Source organism: Orbicella faveolata, unplaced genomic scaffold, assembly GCF_042242905.1.
Source record: "Orbicella faveolata isolate gen_17 unplaced genomic scaffold, um_ofav_v1 contig_12, whole genome shotgun sequence".
In the NCBI taxonomy this organism is placed as follows: domain Eukaryota; kingdom Metazoa; phylum Cnidaria; class Anthozoa; order Scleractinia; family Merulinidae; genus Orbicella; species Orbicella faveolata.
This window is the reverse complement of record NW_028301539.1, coordinates 10,574,780-10,589,990: the sequence shown is the minus strand read 5'-3', so window position 1 is coordinate 10,589,990 and position 15,211 is coordinate 10,574,780. Positions and strand designations below refer to the sequence as shown.

The window sequence follows — 15,211 nt, the reverse complement described above, 5'->3', positions numbered from 1 at the left end:
TTTTACAACAAATTAAAATTAGTACAGAAAAAACTACTTCTAATAAAAAATGTAATCCTTAAGGAGATAGCATCCTCAATATTAATAGCAATAAAACATATTTAACTCTGCAAAATTAAACCAACCCTATCTTCCACAACGATAATTGGCGTCTAAAATGAATCGTTTCCATTTGATGACAACATCCAAAAGAACGTAAGTCACGGAGATAAATTTTCTGAAATGATTTTACTCAGGCTTTGTATTTTTGTAAGTTTTGTGAATGAATTATCAATGTATCCCTTTATATTTTTAGCCTTCATTCTACAAGGCTATAAAATTACTGTCTTACCTCCGCCGTCGGAATCGTCATCCGCATCATCTTCATCGCTATACATTAATTCATCTCTGACTGTGCTAACGCTAACCTTTGCTTCAATAGCATTTCCATCGGGTTTAATCCGTTCTGAAAAACGACAAAGATTAAGACGTTAACTTTATGTCATTGTCGGGTGGTTCCATTACTGTTCAGAGCGTTTTTATTATCAAATATATCCCAGTGACATCCCTTTGGCGAGGAAAGGCGCATGAGTATGCTTTATTTTGTTTATTGAAGAAGTATGGTTGATCATCGCAGTTATAAACAAAAGTTAAGCACTTGTGAAACTAGAGCCTGGGGAAAAAAAAAAAGTCGGCGTTTTAATACAAATGAGAAGTTCACGTTCCGTTTAAAGCTCTTAGCCCTAAAAACTTAGGAACAGCAAAATAATGAAAACCGAAAATGGCTTCAAATACATCTTTCCGCAGCGAAGTTAAGAATTTTTTTAATCATTTCAGCAATTGCATCTCTTAAAAGGCCGTAATGGTCTTGATGTACAGGAAAAATCGCGTGTCTTAAATGCTAGTTTAAAATTAAAAAATATATAAAAAGACACTCAACGGTGCGCTTAAAAATTGACGATGAGTAATTAAAAGAAAAATTACCGTCTGTTCGTGATAAAAGAAGAACCCAAACCGGCTGCAAAAGAGTTACGAAACACAGTAGAAATATCGCTTTGGCAATCATTTTGTATCGTGGATCTTGCTTCCGCAGAGTCTTCGTTGTACTAATGTAATCGTTCTCTACTTTACAATTTATAGTTCGTACTCGCACATGTGAAACAGCCATTGACATTGTTATGCAACCTCGGGACGCAACCAAGTTCAGCCAAAGCCTTGATATTACAGTAACAAGTAGTATAAACTTCACAAGATCGATGTCCATTACGAAAAAAAAAATGATACTAATGACTTAATGATATTTGAGGCATCATCGTGCATCCAGCAGCATCCTTTAACTAAGATGGCGGACTGTTAGATCTTCACGAAGGCGTAGCGAGGGCTCGTGATTTTTTCCTCTCTTTTCCCCGGTCATTGTATTATACATAAACCAAGAACCGTGTGTAGCCGTTAAAACAACCAAACGAACTGACCGTCAAAATGCAGAGTTCTTATCTTTCTCCTCAGTATTTCACTGGTTGAGAAAATAGACGTGTTCAGTACAGGCGCCTCTGAGAGGCAGTCCAATCACATTCTTCGATGTTGCCCCAGAGAAACATCGTGAATTGTTGGGATTTCTGCGCCTTGATCTCGTCTTGTGCCAAAAAAAATTTAAAGCATGCAAAGTTTTGAGGTCTTTACTTAGTCTTGTGGTTTTTTTACACTTGTACTTTCTACTACGAATATTTGAATACCTTTTCATGATGGCATCATTATAAAGATCTTAATAACTATGTAGGTCTGCTCCATCCCCTATATGGATTTCATTATATCTCGCGTGGTTTCGTTTTTGCCTATCGTCACCTATTAAATATAGCTACAAGATAATCAAAAAATTAATCCCAACTTTTTCTTTCCTGGTGTTTTAAATAATCTTTTTAGCTCATTGATAACGTTATCCATCAGCTTTAGCAGGCAGTCCAATGGCACTCACTTACTCACACATTCGTTGGAGGCGAGCCAATGGGCCAATTCGCCGTCCATGCTCCTGATATAGCTATTTGTTGTGAAATTTCTTGGGCAAAAGGCGCTTGTCAATTATCAACATCTAACTGCGTCTGCGTGGATACTTATGTTGATGATTGATAGCAGCTACCCATGACTGTTTGCGTTATCATGATGTTCACTGCAAAAAAAAAGAAAAGAAACTTGGCAGCGGTGGGATTCGAACCCACGCCTCCGAAGAGACTGGTACCTTAAACCAGCGCCTTAGACCACTCGGCCACGCTACCGAATATAGAATACCATATTTCATCACTAGAAGTTATTGGTTGCTGTCGATTTCAGACCAAGAAGAAATATGCCACAAAATCTTGAAAGATAAACGTCGTATGATCAGTAAGACACAAACGTGCTTCTAGTCGCAGCTAATGAAAAAGTTAGTTTCGTATTGGGTCAAAAATCAAACTACTCGTTATGCAAAAATATAACTTGGAACCGGTGGGATTCGAAAACATAGACCACTCAGCCACGCTACCAGATGCGTTTTATAATGGCAATAAAACTTGGCAAATCTAGGGGCGCTTATCATTTTTCAGAACTAACCAGTTCAAGGTTGTCGTCGGTCAAAAGGGTAACAAACAGGTGTGCGTGGTTACGCGCATGAGTAATGACCAATGTCGTAACTCCTACTCGTAACACTTCACTTTTTACCAAGCTTCTTGTATGGCTAGATAACTTTCAGGACGGTGAAGAGGACGGCATTGGGATATGTTCAAGTTGTTGTGTTCTTTCCAGGACGAATTTGGCGACCATTTGGCAATTTGATTGGAGCTATCAGACGATTTTTGACCTTACGCTTAGAATGCACCAATAAGTTCCAGTTCCAAGTGTTTTTTTTATTTTTTTTTTATTATTTTTTTTTATCATAATCACTATAAAAAAGGTAATCCTGGCAGTGGTGGAATTCGGACCCAAGCCTCCGAAGAGACTTGTACCTTAAACCAGCGCCTTAGACTACTCGGCCACGCTACCGGACATGAAGCGGTAAATATTTGTAAATGTAACGACTTTGCACCTAAACACAAGGTAAAATTATTACAGTTGATTTTAGTGCAATAGAGCGAGCAAAGGAAATCTTGAAGGAATCGGCAGTTTCCTAGTTGCATTTCGCCTCTGTGTCAAAGCAAGTCTTCATGTGAAACAATTCATATAAAATGAGTTTCACCTTATGATAATTTTAATGCAAATCAAACTCATTTTCATGTAAAAAAGTTTTTGCACGAAGACTCGTTTTGAAAGGCACAAGCGAACTCGGAAATCGCCTAATGTATTGTTTAATGTGTAAGATACAAAAGTGCAATCCTGACTTGCCAGAACTAATGAAAAAGTTACATGCAGTCACCTATTAAGGCTGTTAGCGCTTTTCGTTATGAAATTTTCATAGAAAAAGGCGCTTGTTTATTATCAACATGTAACTGTGTCTTTATACCTTGCTTATGTTTATGATGGAGACTACCCATGACTCTTTGCGTTATCATAACGTTCACTGCAGAAAAAAAAGAAACTTGGCAGCGGTGGGATTCGAACCCACGCCTCCGAAGAGACTGGTGCCTTAAACCAGCGCCTTAGACCACTCGGCCACGCTACCGGATATGGAGGACGATTCATTTTTCACCATTTTCTATTTCACCACTAAAAGTTACTGGTTGCTGTTTATTTCAGACCAAGACAAAATATGCCACAAAGTCTTAAAAGAAAAACATTACGTGATCGATGAAGCCTCCATGGTCCCCACTTGCGACGGAAGCATAAGGATAAGTATAATCTTAAAGAACTTGTGCGCTAGTGGGGAAGGCTGCGACCAAAGCATAAGCCGTCCGCTAATGCTTGTGCGTATACTTACGTCTATGCTTTTTTCGCTATAAAGTCCAGTGAGGACATGGTGGGTGGCATAAGCATAAGCATATAGACAAAAATCAACTTTTTTGACATAATTTTGTATTTTTTTAAGTGTTCTTTATCAATTTGTCAAAACTCGCGAATTCGTATGTTTCAAAGGTATTGTGGCTTGATTTTGCATTAATTTCTGGTGGTTTTTGACTTTTTAAATAATAGGGAGATCCGAGATGGCGGATCCGAGATGGCGGGTCAAATGACGTCATTTGACGTCATTTGACGTCACAATCTTCAAAAATGGTATCATCTTATAGAGGAAGCCCAGGGCTATCTAATCGAGGTAAATTTACTTCGCCGTGCCCTAACAGAACGAAATCCCAGAAGTGGGGGGGAGGGGGATGGTTCCATTAATATAATATTTGACCTTTTTTTATGGCATTCTTCATAGCCTTCAACATAAGTAAATAAATAAATAAATTTCCGAAGCAGCGTTTTTAGAACCAACCTTTATTCCATTTGCAAAACTTTTTATAGCTATCGTTGAATAACTCCGCCAAGGTCTTAACAAGCGCATGCATGAAGTTTGTACTACTAATGCACTAATGCACTCTCTGTCTTTCATCGATAACCTTTTCCTTTCCTTTCCTTTACTAAAACATTTACAACGCTAAATGTTTCCGTCGCTTTGCTTTGCGGGTCTTGTGTGCTGAGCTGAGCCTATGCTTTCATTCTTTCAGCTTATGTCATTGGTTTGCCGCATCCTTTCTTAAAATTGTTAAAAATAAGCAACTTGATCTCGAAAGTACGATAAATTTTCTCCTCTTTGACAAAAATGTTCCATAGCTATTTTATAAAGACAATAAATCACTCTTTCTATGGATTTAACGGCGCCGGCAATAAACCACATGAGATGTTGGGACAATACTCAAAAAGCTTGCAAATCACTCGGCTAACGGCTCGAGGTTAACAAACTTTTCTCGTGATCTCCCAACATCACGCGTGGTTTAGTTGGACTATCGTAACGTACACTGCAAAAAAGGAAACTTGGCAGCGGTGGGATTCGAACCCACGCCTCCGAAGAGACTGGTGCCTTAAACCAGCGCCTTAGACCGCTCGGCCACGCTACCAGATATGGAGGGCCAGGCAATTGGAACAAGTTTTCATTTTATTAGGACAGCTGAGTTATTGGTTGCAGTTGATTTTAGACCAAGAAAATAATATGCCACAAGATACTTTAAATGTAATAAATGTAATAATATACTTTATTGAATTTGTTGCATGTACAACAAAAAGAAACAAAAGAAAATAGCATCCGCAACTGGAGCAGAAAACAGAACGATGTCGGAATTCATATTCAACCCCAATAAGTATTAACAAAATAGTAATAATAATTATAATCGTGGAGGTAGTAGTAAAAGTAGTAATAATTATCATATAATATTATTTACAATCAAGTTAATTTAAAATGACATTAACTTACACCCTCACTACTTGGAAGATTATAACAAAGGGTTTTATCATCATAAAAATCTAAAAGCCTCCTTTTAAAAGTATGAAATGAGTCCACACTTTTTATATCCGTTGATAGTTTGTTCCAAGAATGGATAGACCTGTAATAAAACGAATGTTTTAAAAAATTTTGCTTTGCCTGTGGCATTTGGTAATTTAATTCACTCGAATTGCGCGTTTTCTGCCGAACTACAGTTTGACAAAAAAAGGTCTTGGTGATCCAGATCAGCATGGCCTACTCTAGCATTGTAGATAAGTACCAAATATTGAAAGAAAAACACTGTATGATCGACAAGACAAGTGCCGCTATTCATAGTTAATAAAATAATTACAGTTTCGTATTAGCCTTAAATCGAGCTATAAACGACCAGGGTACTCATGATGCAAAAACGAAACTTGGCAACGGTGGGATTCGAACCCACGCCTCCGAAGAGACTGGTGCCTAAAACCAGCGCCTTAGACCACTCGGCCACGCTACCAGATACTCTTAACGTTTGTCCAAAGCATCGCAAATCTAGGGGCTCTTATCATTTATTAGTAATGACCGGTCAATTCGAGGAAACGGGTTGTTGTCGGTCTAAAGGGCCAAAGGTAAAAAGCAGTTCTGCGTGGTTACCTGCGCATGAGTCATGACTGACCCATATTCATAACGCATTCCGCGAACAATTTTTTTTAATTTTTATTTTAGATGGTCAGGTCAGGCCAAAACTCTCTTTTAGGACGATGAAGAGGACGACATTGGGATATATTTTATTTTTTGTGTTCCTTCTAGTAGCGAATGTTCCAATACGATGTGTTTCAGAACCGTCATACGAATTTTATTCTAATACATTGTATTGGCAATGAATACAAATGTATCTAACTTGATAGCAACAAACAAAAAAAAAAAGCTAAAAAGAAGAAGAAGAGAGAAAGAGAGAAAACGAGAGAGAGGGAGAAGGAAAGAGAGAAAGAAAGAGAAAAGTTAAAAAAGAGTGGGTATTTGCTAGGCTAAATTTGCTGGGTCTAAATGCCTTAGCCGGTGAAAATAACCAATCTATGTTAAATGTCCTGACCATTCCAAATCACCAAACTGCTGAAAGGTGTAAAGCGGTCTAAATTCCCAAACCAGTAAAAGTAAACAATCCATTTCACATGTCCAAACCATTCCAAATCACCAAACTACCAAAAGGTCTTAATCGATCTAAATGTCCAAACCAGTGAAAATGACCAATCCATCTCAAATAACCAGACCATTGCAAATCACCAAACTGTCCAAAGGTCTAGACCGCTCTCAATACCCAACCGGTGAAATGACCAATCCACTTCAAATGTTCAAACCATTCCAAATCACCAAACTGCCAAAAGGTCTTAACTGGTCTAAAATGTCCAAATCGGTAAAAATAACCAATCCATCTCACATGTCCAAACCATTCCGAATCACAAAACTGCCAAAATGACTAAATGGGTCTAAATGCCTTAACTGGTGAAAATGACCAATCCATCTTAAATGTCCAAACCGTTGCAAATCACCAAACTGCGACAGGTGTAAAGCGGTCTAAATGCCCAAACCAGTAAAAATAAACAATCCATTTCACATGTCCAAAGCATTCCAAATCACCAAACTGCCAAAAGGTCTTAACCGGTCTAAATGTCCAAACCAGCGAAAATGACCAAATTATCCATCTCAAATGTTCAAACCATTTCAAATCACCAAACTGCCAAAAGGTCTTAACTGATCTAAATGCCCAAACCGGTAAAAATGACCAACCATCTCACATGTCCAACCATTCCAAATCACCAAACTACCAAATGGTCTAAACCGGTCGGCCCATTTCACTAATTTACCCCTCCTTCCATATTTGTCTAAAACAAAAAAATCTTAAGGATTATCTTATTGAGTCATTCTGTCACGTAATTTTTTCTGCTTTTACTTACTTTCGGCACTCAGCCAAGAGTTTAGTTAATAAGCCGAAGGAAGCCTAAAAATATAAGCTCTCAGCCTCGTTAGGCTTCCTTGTCGCATTAATTTATCGATTAATTTAATTAATTAAATTTGATTTAACTTAATTTATTAATTTAATTTATTATTTTAATTTCTTTTGTCGAGTTTTGTTTATGACGTATAGTCAGTTGTGAGTGAAATAAAAACAAATAAATACATAAATAAATAAAATGCCAAATGCATCTCACCTACTTAAAAGGTCGTATGTAAACCCTAAACAAAGTTCCCATTACCAGCTCTCAAAACCCAGAGGGTAAACTGCTTTCCTGATGTGCACTTGAGTTTTCCCAGAATATAGTTAGAAAACCTCTGGATTCATTAACTCGGTCAGAAACTGCAGAAAAACTTTCAGCGAAATAACGTAACGTTAATAATTAAAGTTGGTCTGATGCAGAAACTTAGGGGTAAACGTCATGTTTTTCTTATATTTACTGCTACTGGTTAGATATTAAGAAACGTCGGAATTCACCTACGGAACAAAAATGCAGAAAATGCGAAGGAAAACGAGAAGTTCGTTGGAACTTCTCTTATGCGGGAGAATTGCAAGTCTACGTTGTGTTTTCCTAATGTTAACCATCAACCTTTACACCTGGGAAACTTCCGATCAATATATACTGCATTTGTCACTAAGACTTTCTTGATATATGCGGGAAAATTGCTGATGAAAGTCAAGTTTACCTTGTGTTAACCGTCCGTATTAAGACCCCAAAAGCTTCCGACAAACACTGCATTTATCCGCTCAGGAAAACTACGGTAAACGTAGAGGAAAACGAGGTGTGCAATGGGACTTTTCTTATGCCGGATAATTGCTCGTTAACGTCAAGTTTTCCCGGTATTAACCGTCAACATGTAGACCGGAAAACCTTGCGACAAATACTGCATTTACCTCCTCGGGAAAGCTACAGAAAACGCGAGGGAAAACGAAGTGTTCAATATAAGTTTTCTAATGCGGAAAAATTGCTGGTGAACGTGTAGTTTTCCTGGTGTTAACCGTCAACATGTATACCCAAAAAACCTCCGACAAACACAGCATTTACGCGCTCGGGAAAACTACTATGAATGCGTATCAAAACGAGGTGTTCAATGGAAGTTTTCTAATGCGGGAAAATTGCTAGTGAACGTGTAGTTTTCATGGTGTTAACCGTCAACATTTAGACTTGGGAAACCTCCTGCAAATTAAACACTACATTAACCCGCTTGGGAAAACGAAAGAACACGCAGTGGAAAACAACGTGTCCACCGGCGTTTTTCAAGAGCATGAAAACAATGAATTATTCTCATTTTTTCCTGGCGATCACAAAAGGAAAACGCCGAATTAACAGAATGTTTTTGGAGATCAGAAAACGGACGGTTAATACAGTATTTACCTGGTATTCACCGTTTGGTAAAATTAACGGTCAACGAGGGTTTTCTTGCCGTGGAAGAGACTGGTGTCTTAATTAAACCAGTCCCTTAGACCGCTGAGCCACGCTACCAGATATGGTGGGCACTGCAATTCTAAAGAGTTTTAAGATGATCAATAAATTAATCCCAATTTTTTCTTTCCTGGTGTTTTAATCTTTTTAGCTTATTGATGAGCTCATCAATCACCTTTAGCAGGCAGTCCCGGCCAATGGCACTCAGTTACTCCCACATTCGTTGGAGGCAAGCCAATGCGTCAATGCGCCGCCATGCTCCTGATATAGCTATTTATTGAGAAATTTCTGGAGCAATAGGCGCTTGTCAATTATCAACGTCTAACTGCGTCTGCATCGTTACTTATGTTGATGATTGACAGCAGCTACCCATGACTGTTTGCGCTATCATTACGTTCACTGCAAAAAAAGAAACTTGGCAGCGGTGAGATTCGAACCCAAGCCTCCGAAGAGACTGGTGCCTTAAACCAGCGCCTTAGACCACTCGGCCACGCTACCGGATATAGAGTACCATATTTCATCACTAGAACTTATTGGTTACTGTCGATTTCACACAAAGAAGAAATATGCCAAAAAATCTTGAAAGATAAACGTCGTATGATTAATAAGACACAACCGTGCTACTTGTCGCAGCTAATCAAAAAGTAACTTTCGTATTGATGCTTAAATCGAAGCACTCATTATGCAAAAATATAACTTGGAAGCGGTGGGATTCGACCAATGCGTTTTATACTGGTAACAAAACATGGCAAATCTAAGGACGCTTATCAGTTGTCAGAACTGACCGGCCCGAAGTTGTCGTCGGTCTAAAAGGTAACAAACAGGTGTGCTTGATTACACGCATGAGTAATCAGTGACCAATGTCGTGACTCCTATTCGTAACACTTCGCTTTTATACGGCTAGATAACTTTCAAGACGGTGAAGAGGACGGCATTGGGATATACTCAAGTTGTTGTGTTCTTTCCAGGACGAATTTGGCGACCATTTGGCAATGTGATTGAAGCTATCATACGATTTTTGACCGTGTGCTTAAAATGCACCACTAACTTCCAGTTCCTAGCATTTATTATTATTATTATTATTATTATTAATATTATTATTATTTTTTTTTTTTTATCATAATCACTATTAAAAAGGCAATCCTGGCAGCTGTGGGATTCGAACCCACGTCCCCGAAGAGACTGGTGCCTTAAACCAGCGCCTTAGACCACTCGGTCACGCTACCGGACATTGAGCGGTAAATATTTTTAAATGTAACGATTTTGCACCTAAACACAAGGTAAAATTATTACAGTTGATTTTAGTGCAATAGAGCAAAGGAAATCCTGAAGGAATCGGCAGTTTCCTAGCTGCCTTTCGCCTCTGTGTCAAAGCAAGTCTTCATGTGAAACCATTCATATCAAATGAGTTTCACCTGTATGTTCATTCAAACTCATTTTAATATGAAAGGTTTTTGCACGAAGACTCGTGTTGAAACAGAGACGCAAGCGAACTCGGAAATCGCGTATTACATTGTTTAATGTGTAAGATACAAAAGCGTAATCCTGGTAGCCAGAACTAATGAAAAAGTTACATGCAGTCACCTATTAAGACTGTTAGCGCTTTTTGTTATGAAATTTTCATAGAAAAAGGCGCTTGTTAATTATCAACATGTAACTGCGTCTTTATACCTTGCCGATGTTTATGATGGCGGCTACCCATGACTGTTTGCGTTATCATGACGTTCACTGCAAAACAAGAAACTTGGCAGCGGTGGGATTCGAACCCACGCCTCAGAAGAGGCTGGTGCCTTAAACCAGCGCCTCAGACCACTCGGCCACGCTACCGGATATGGAGGGGGAATCATTTTTAAACATTTTCAATTTGACCACTAAAAGTTACTGGTTGCTGTTTATTTCAGACCAAGACAAAATATGCCACAAAATCTTAAAAGAAAAACATTACATGATCGATGAAGCCTGCATGGTCCCCACTTGCGACGGAAGCATAGGGATAAGCATAATCATAAGAAACTTGTGCGCTAGTGGGGAAGGCTGCGACCAAAGCAAAAGCCTTCTGCTAGTGCTTGTACGTATGCTTACGTCTTTGCTTTTTTGCTATAAAGTGCAGTGAGGACATGGTCGGCTGCATAAGTATAAGCATTTAGGCATAAGTATATTCCTATGCTTAAGTCTGGCCGTCTTCTACTTCTTTTACGCCTGTGGTTATGCTGATGCCTATGCGAGCGTCGCAAGTAAGGACCGGGTTTAAGGTTACCGTATACCTTCAGGGTGTCTCGCGTGCAAGGGATGTAGCGCGTGCAGTTTAAGCGGTAGATAACTAAACCCCCATATCAAATTAAAGCTTATAGAGCTGGCTATGAAACTATACCAAGAATTTTGAAATAAAATGAATTGTCGAATTTTCACGACCCCTAAATGCGAGCGCCCGAATCACCTTTTGAAAGGTACAAGTCACAGCCAATTTTGTTTTTCGCCAATTTCATTTTTTCCCCGGTTTCAGGGCTCAAAGCGCTTAAAAAATGTGTCTGCGTTTTGCCATATCCAATTGCAGTAAAAAGTTACAAAACATTTTCGAAATAGGATTTAAAAAATGTAGAGTGATCGTACAAAAATCGCTCTCGAAGAAAAAATCTTTCGAAATTGAAAATTCGCAGACACGATTTTGTAGATTACATGTTACACTAGCTACTGTCCGAATTTGAGGGCAATTGAACAATTTCCCTTTGAGTTATAACTCTTTAAAGTGTCTGCTTCAAGCAAAAAATTTATTCGAGAAAACAGCGTTAAAAAAAATCTTCTGCTTCGCAAACAAACTCCGTCCACAAACGCCTTTAACTGGGTTCTCAGATAACTGAACCAATCAGTGCAGGGAAAGTTTACTACCGATAACCTCCTGGTGAAATTCACGCGTGAATTTCCAAAAAACCTTTGTGTTTCGCAATGCGCTCAAGGCGCCGAAGGCGGAGAGACAATTTTTCTGTAGCTCGGTTTTTCTTGAAGCTGGTCACTCTGGCAAAATGGAGAAGACGAAAAAGGATACTAACGCTTGAGTGGCTGGGCGAAGAAAACAAATAAAAGATAGTGCGGCGGAGAAACTGTGCGTAGTCAACTGTGCATGGATAATATTTTAGTGGATGTCAATGGTTAATTAATTAATGAGTCCAACGATTCGTCGGTATCGGATTCATCGGAGTCTCTCTCAACATCCTTGTTATTGCTGTCAAGTTCCCAAATTTTTACAGAACGTTTCTTTTCTCAAACCTCGCTTGTTTTTTTTTTTTTTTTTGTTTTTTTTTTTTTTTTTGCCCGCCTTACACGATAGCCATAGCTTCATCCGCGAGACGAACTTTCGCTTCACTTAGTGATGTATTTTCATTCGTCCTTCGCAGTTTTCGCTTTTTCGAACTGGTCAATGTTTTTAACGCGGTCTATGTTTACTTATAACTTAATAAAATTACACCTAATACCAAAAATGCTTGGTAGTCAGAACGACAATGCTGATCAACTGAGTCGAGTAGTCAATTCGTTACATCCGTATAGGTAATGACTGGTTTGCAATGTCACGCAATCAAAATAAAAATCATAACCATTCAATAAAAGTCGAGAAGCTGGGATATGAAAGATGATTGATATGTAAACAACCTCGCCAAGATTTAGGTCTGTGCAGTTTTTCATTCTCCCGTCATTCGGAGAAGTGACACAGACAAATTTACAGAGCGTTGTATGGAGTCGCCATGTTTGTGCCCCTCGGAGGGACACAAACATGGCGAGCGTAAAGTAACAGAAACATCTGTCATCGAGTTTTGCCATTGAAACGAAAAGCAATTACTCTAGAGCTCCGAAACATTGAAATTAGCACTTTTTCTAGAGAAACAACTGTTTAGTTAGCAAAAACTTGAGCAATAACTCATCTTTTTGACTACTCGAGAGCCTTATCGGGCTGCCTTTTTAATGTCACCCAACGCATAAACTTGGAAATTCACACGTGCCCTATTTCAAAATGAGGAACCCTGTCGAGCTTAAACGCTGTAAAACATCAAGTTATTAAGGGGTCTTACATCTGATGAAACTAAAACTTCAGAACGACTGGTAATTTCTTATTTTGGAAAATGATGACGTCACATGAAAAGCGGCAATTCCAGCGAAAATTGTCTCGGTTGATTGCATACGCGCCATAGGGCTGTCAATCAAGAGGTAAACTTTACTTCCGGTGAAAAGGTAAAACCACCATTTCTCCGCCAATATTTATTCTTTTTAATTTTTTTTTTTTCCGAAATTAGAGATTATTCTTCGACCACTACTTTGACTCAAAAATCTAAATTAAAAAAAATTGCCGACCTGAAAGTATACTGTAACCTTAAGACAACAAAAGTGCCGCTAGTTATAGTTAAAGAAAACGTTAAGTCTTAAATCGAGCTACGATCCAGGTACTCATGGTGCAAAAATTAAACTTGGCAGCAGTGAGATTCAAACCCACGCCTCCGAAGAGACTGTAGCCTTAAACCAGCTCTTAGACCACCCGGCCACGCTACCAGATGTGTTTTATATCAGTTTCAAAGCATGGCAAATCAGGGGCGTTTATCAATCATCAGAACTGACCTGTTCGAGAGAACAGGCTGTTGTCGGTCTAAAGGGTAAAAGGTAAAACCATGTCGGCGGTTTTACGCACATGAGTCATGACAGATGTCGAGATCCATATTCGTGGCACTCCGTAATCAATTTTTAACATTTTTTTTTTTTTAGTGGTGTAAGGCACCAGTCTCTTCAAGGGCGTGAGTTCGTATTATCTTCTTGCACGGTGATTAGGATACAAAATACAAGAATGCATGCGAATGCAAGAACAAGTTCAAATTTAATTCGTATAATGCCCCGGAACACATCGTATTCAGAATTTGTCGTCAAATTAATTCCCGTTAGAAAGACACAGCAATGAATGAAATGCCAGTAATCGGATATACCCGTGTTTGCGTGAAGAACTCTGGATCGTCAGGGGGCAAACATTGCTAGTCGCTAGAAGGAAATGTATGGCGAAAAGTTGTTTCGAAGTACAAGAAAACGAGTTTTGAAAGAGATCAACGCGTTTTCGCCGTCGTTTTTATCGCGAATGGATTTGGGCAATGTTGATATGTAAATATGTAAGTAATTGTTTGAATAACCGTGAAATATGTGACAAAATCTACCGATAAACTCCGTTGCTTGCGTGAGGTTTATTGTGAAATTTACATCGCGTAATGGTCTGAAAATATTACAAAATTAACTAGGTATAAATCGAGAGGAAATAACCCAGTAAAGCCTTTTAAGTTGTGTACAGGCTACTTTTAGCTTATTTGAAAGCTCAGTCATACAAATAATACTGGAAATAAGCCCGGTGGCGATCATTGTACTGTCTCGGATTGATTTAACGACAAATGAGTCCGCGCGACTCATGCTGTCTGGTTACTGTGATCCTCAAAGCCTTTGTTTTGCTTTTACAAGGACGTATTTCAGCGATTTTCCTTTTCTATAACAGATCAAGGGTGGCTCCTTGAATTTATCTCTGAGTATTTGTATTTAAAAGTGCCATTTGTGCGTGATTATGCTTTCCAAAGTTTGGTATTGACGATTGAGTGAAATTGCCCGACACAAAGGGTAGTAGTTCCTTCTGCATTTTCGATTTCTGTTTTAGAGCTTCTTTTCTGTCTTTATATTTAACTTCTCTGAGGGTATTTTCTACCATTTGCTCCGGGTAACCTCTCGAGATCAGGGGTGTATTGAAATTTTCAATATTCTCGTCAATATAATTCACAATAAACCTCACGCAAGCAAAACGGAGTTTATCGGTAAATTTTATCACTTATTTCACGGTTATTCAAACAAAAACTTACATTTCCCATGTATCAACATTGCCAAAATCCACTCGCGATAAAAAGACGATGAAAAAGCGTTGATCTCTCCCCAGAACCATGTTTTTGGGCGTCGAAACAACTTTTCGCCATACATTTCCTTCTAGCGACTTGATATGTTTGCCCCCTGACGATCCCAGAGTTCGTTGCGCAAACGCGGGTATCCGATCACTGGTAACTCATTCATTGGAATATATCCCAATGTTGTCCTCTCCAGTCTCCTGAAAACGAGTTTCTGCCCCGTCTGACCACGCTACCAGGTATGAAACGCCCCCGTGAGGTTTTCTCAAATTTTGGGGAAAGCAATTTCCTCTAAGGGGCTAAAACTTTCAGTAGCTGTTCATTCATCCTCTGCAGAAATTTTAACTCGTCAATGTTGTGTCTATCATTTTTGACGTTGCCATGGCAACCATCAAACGTCATTTGACGTCATATGAGGTCATAATCTTCAAGACTGGTATCATCTTGCAGAGGAAGCTCAGGGCTATCTAATCAACGTAAATTTAGTTCGCCGTGCTCTAACAGAACAAAATCCAGAGTGGGTGGGGAGAGCTGCTTCCATC

General features: G+C 38.9%; 7 non-coding genes across 7 annotated transcripts; all 7 read right to left on the bottom strand.

The window, feature by feature from the left end:
* Window positions 1–2,167: 2,167 nt before the first annotated feature.
* Trnal-aag (transfer RNA leucine (anticodon AAG)) lies at window positions 2,168–2,249 on the bottom strand. The gene has a single exon. It is a non-coding gene; the product is annotated as a tRNA-Leu (tRNA).
* A 1,276-nt stretch (window positions 2,250–3,525) lies between these two features.
* Window positions 3,526–3,607, bottom strand: Trnal-aag (transfer RNA leucine (anticodon AAG)). The gene has a single exon. It is a non-coding gene; the product is annotated as a tRNA-Leu (tRNA).
* A 1,293-nt stretch (window positions 3,608–4,900) lies between these two features.
* Trnal-aag (transfer RNA leucine (anticodon AAG)) lies at window positions 4,901–4,982 on the bottom strand. Its single transcript has one exon. It is a non-coding gene; the product is annotated as a tRNA-Leu (tRNA).
* A 779-nt stretch (window positions 4,983–5,761) lies between these two features.
* Window positions 5,762–5,843, bottom strand: Trnal-uag (transfer RNA leucine (anticodon UAG)). Its single transcript has one exon. It is a non-coding gene; the product is annotated as a tRNA-Leu (tRNA).
* A 3,336-nt stretch (window positions 5,844–9,179) lies between these two features.
* Window positions 9,180–9,261, bottom strand: Trnal-aag (transfer RNA leucine (anticodon AAG)). The gene has a single exon. It is a non-coding gene; the product is annotated as a tRNA-Leu (tRNA).
* A 646-nt stretch (window positions 9,262–9,907) lies between these two features.
* On the bottom strand, window positions 9,908–9,989 carry Trnal-aag (transfer RNA leucine (anticodon AAG)). Its single transcript has one exon. It is a non-coding gene; the product is annotated as a tRNA-Leu (tRNA).
* A 519-nt stretch (window positions 9,990–10,508) lies between these two features.
* On the bottom strand, window positions 10,509–10,590 carry Trnal-aag (transfer RNA leucine (anticodon AAG)). The gene has a single exon. It is a non-coding gene; the product is annotated as a tRNA-Leu (tRNA).
* Window positions 10,591–15,211: the final 4,621 nt, after the last annotated feature.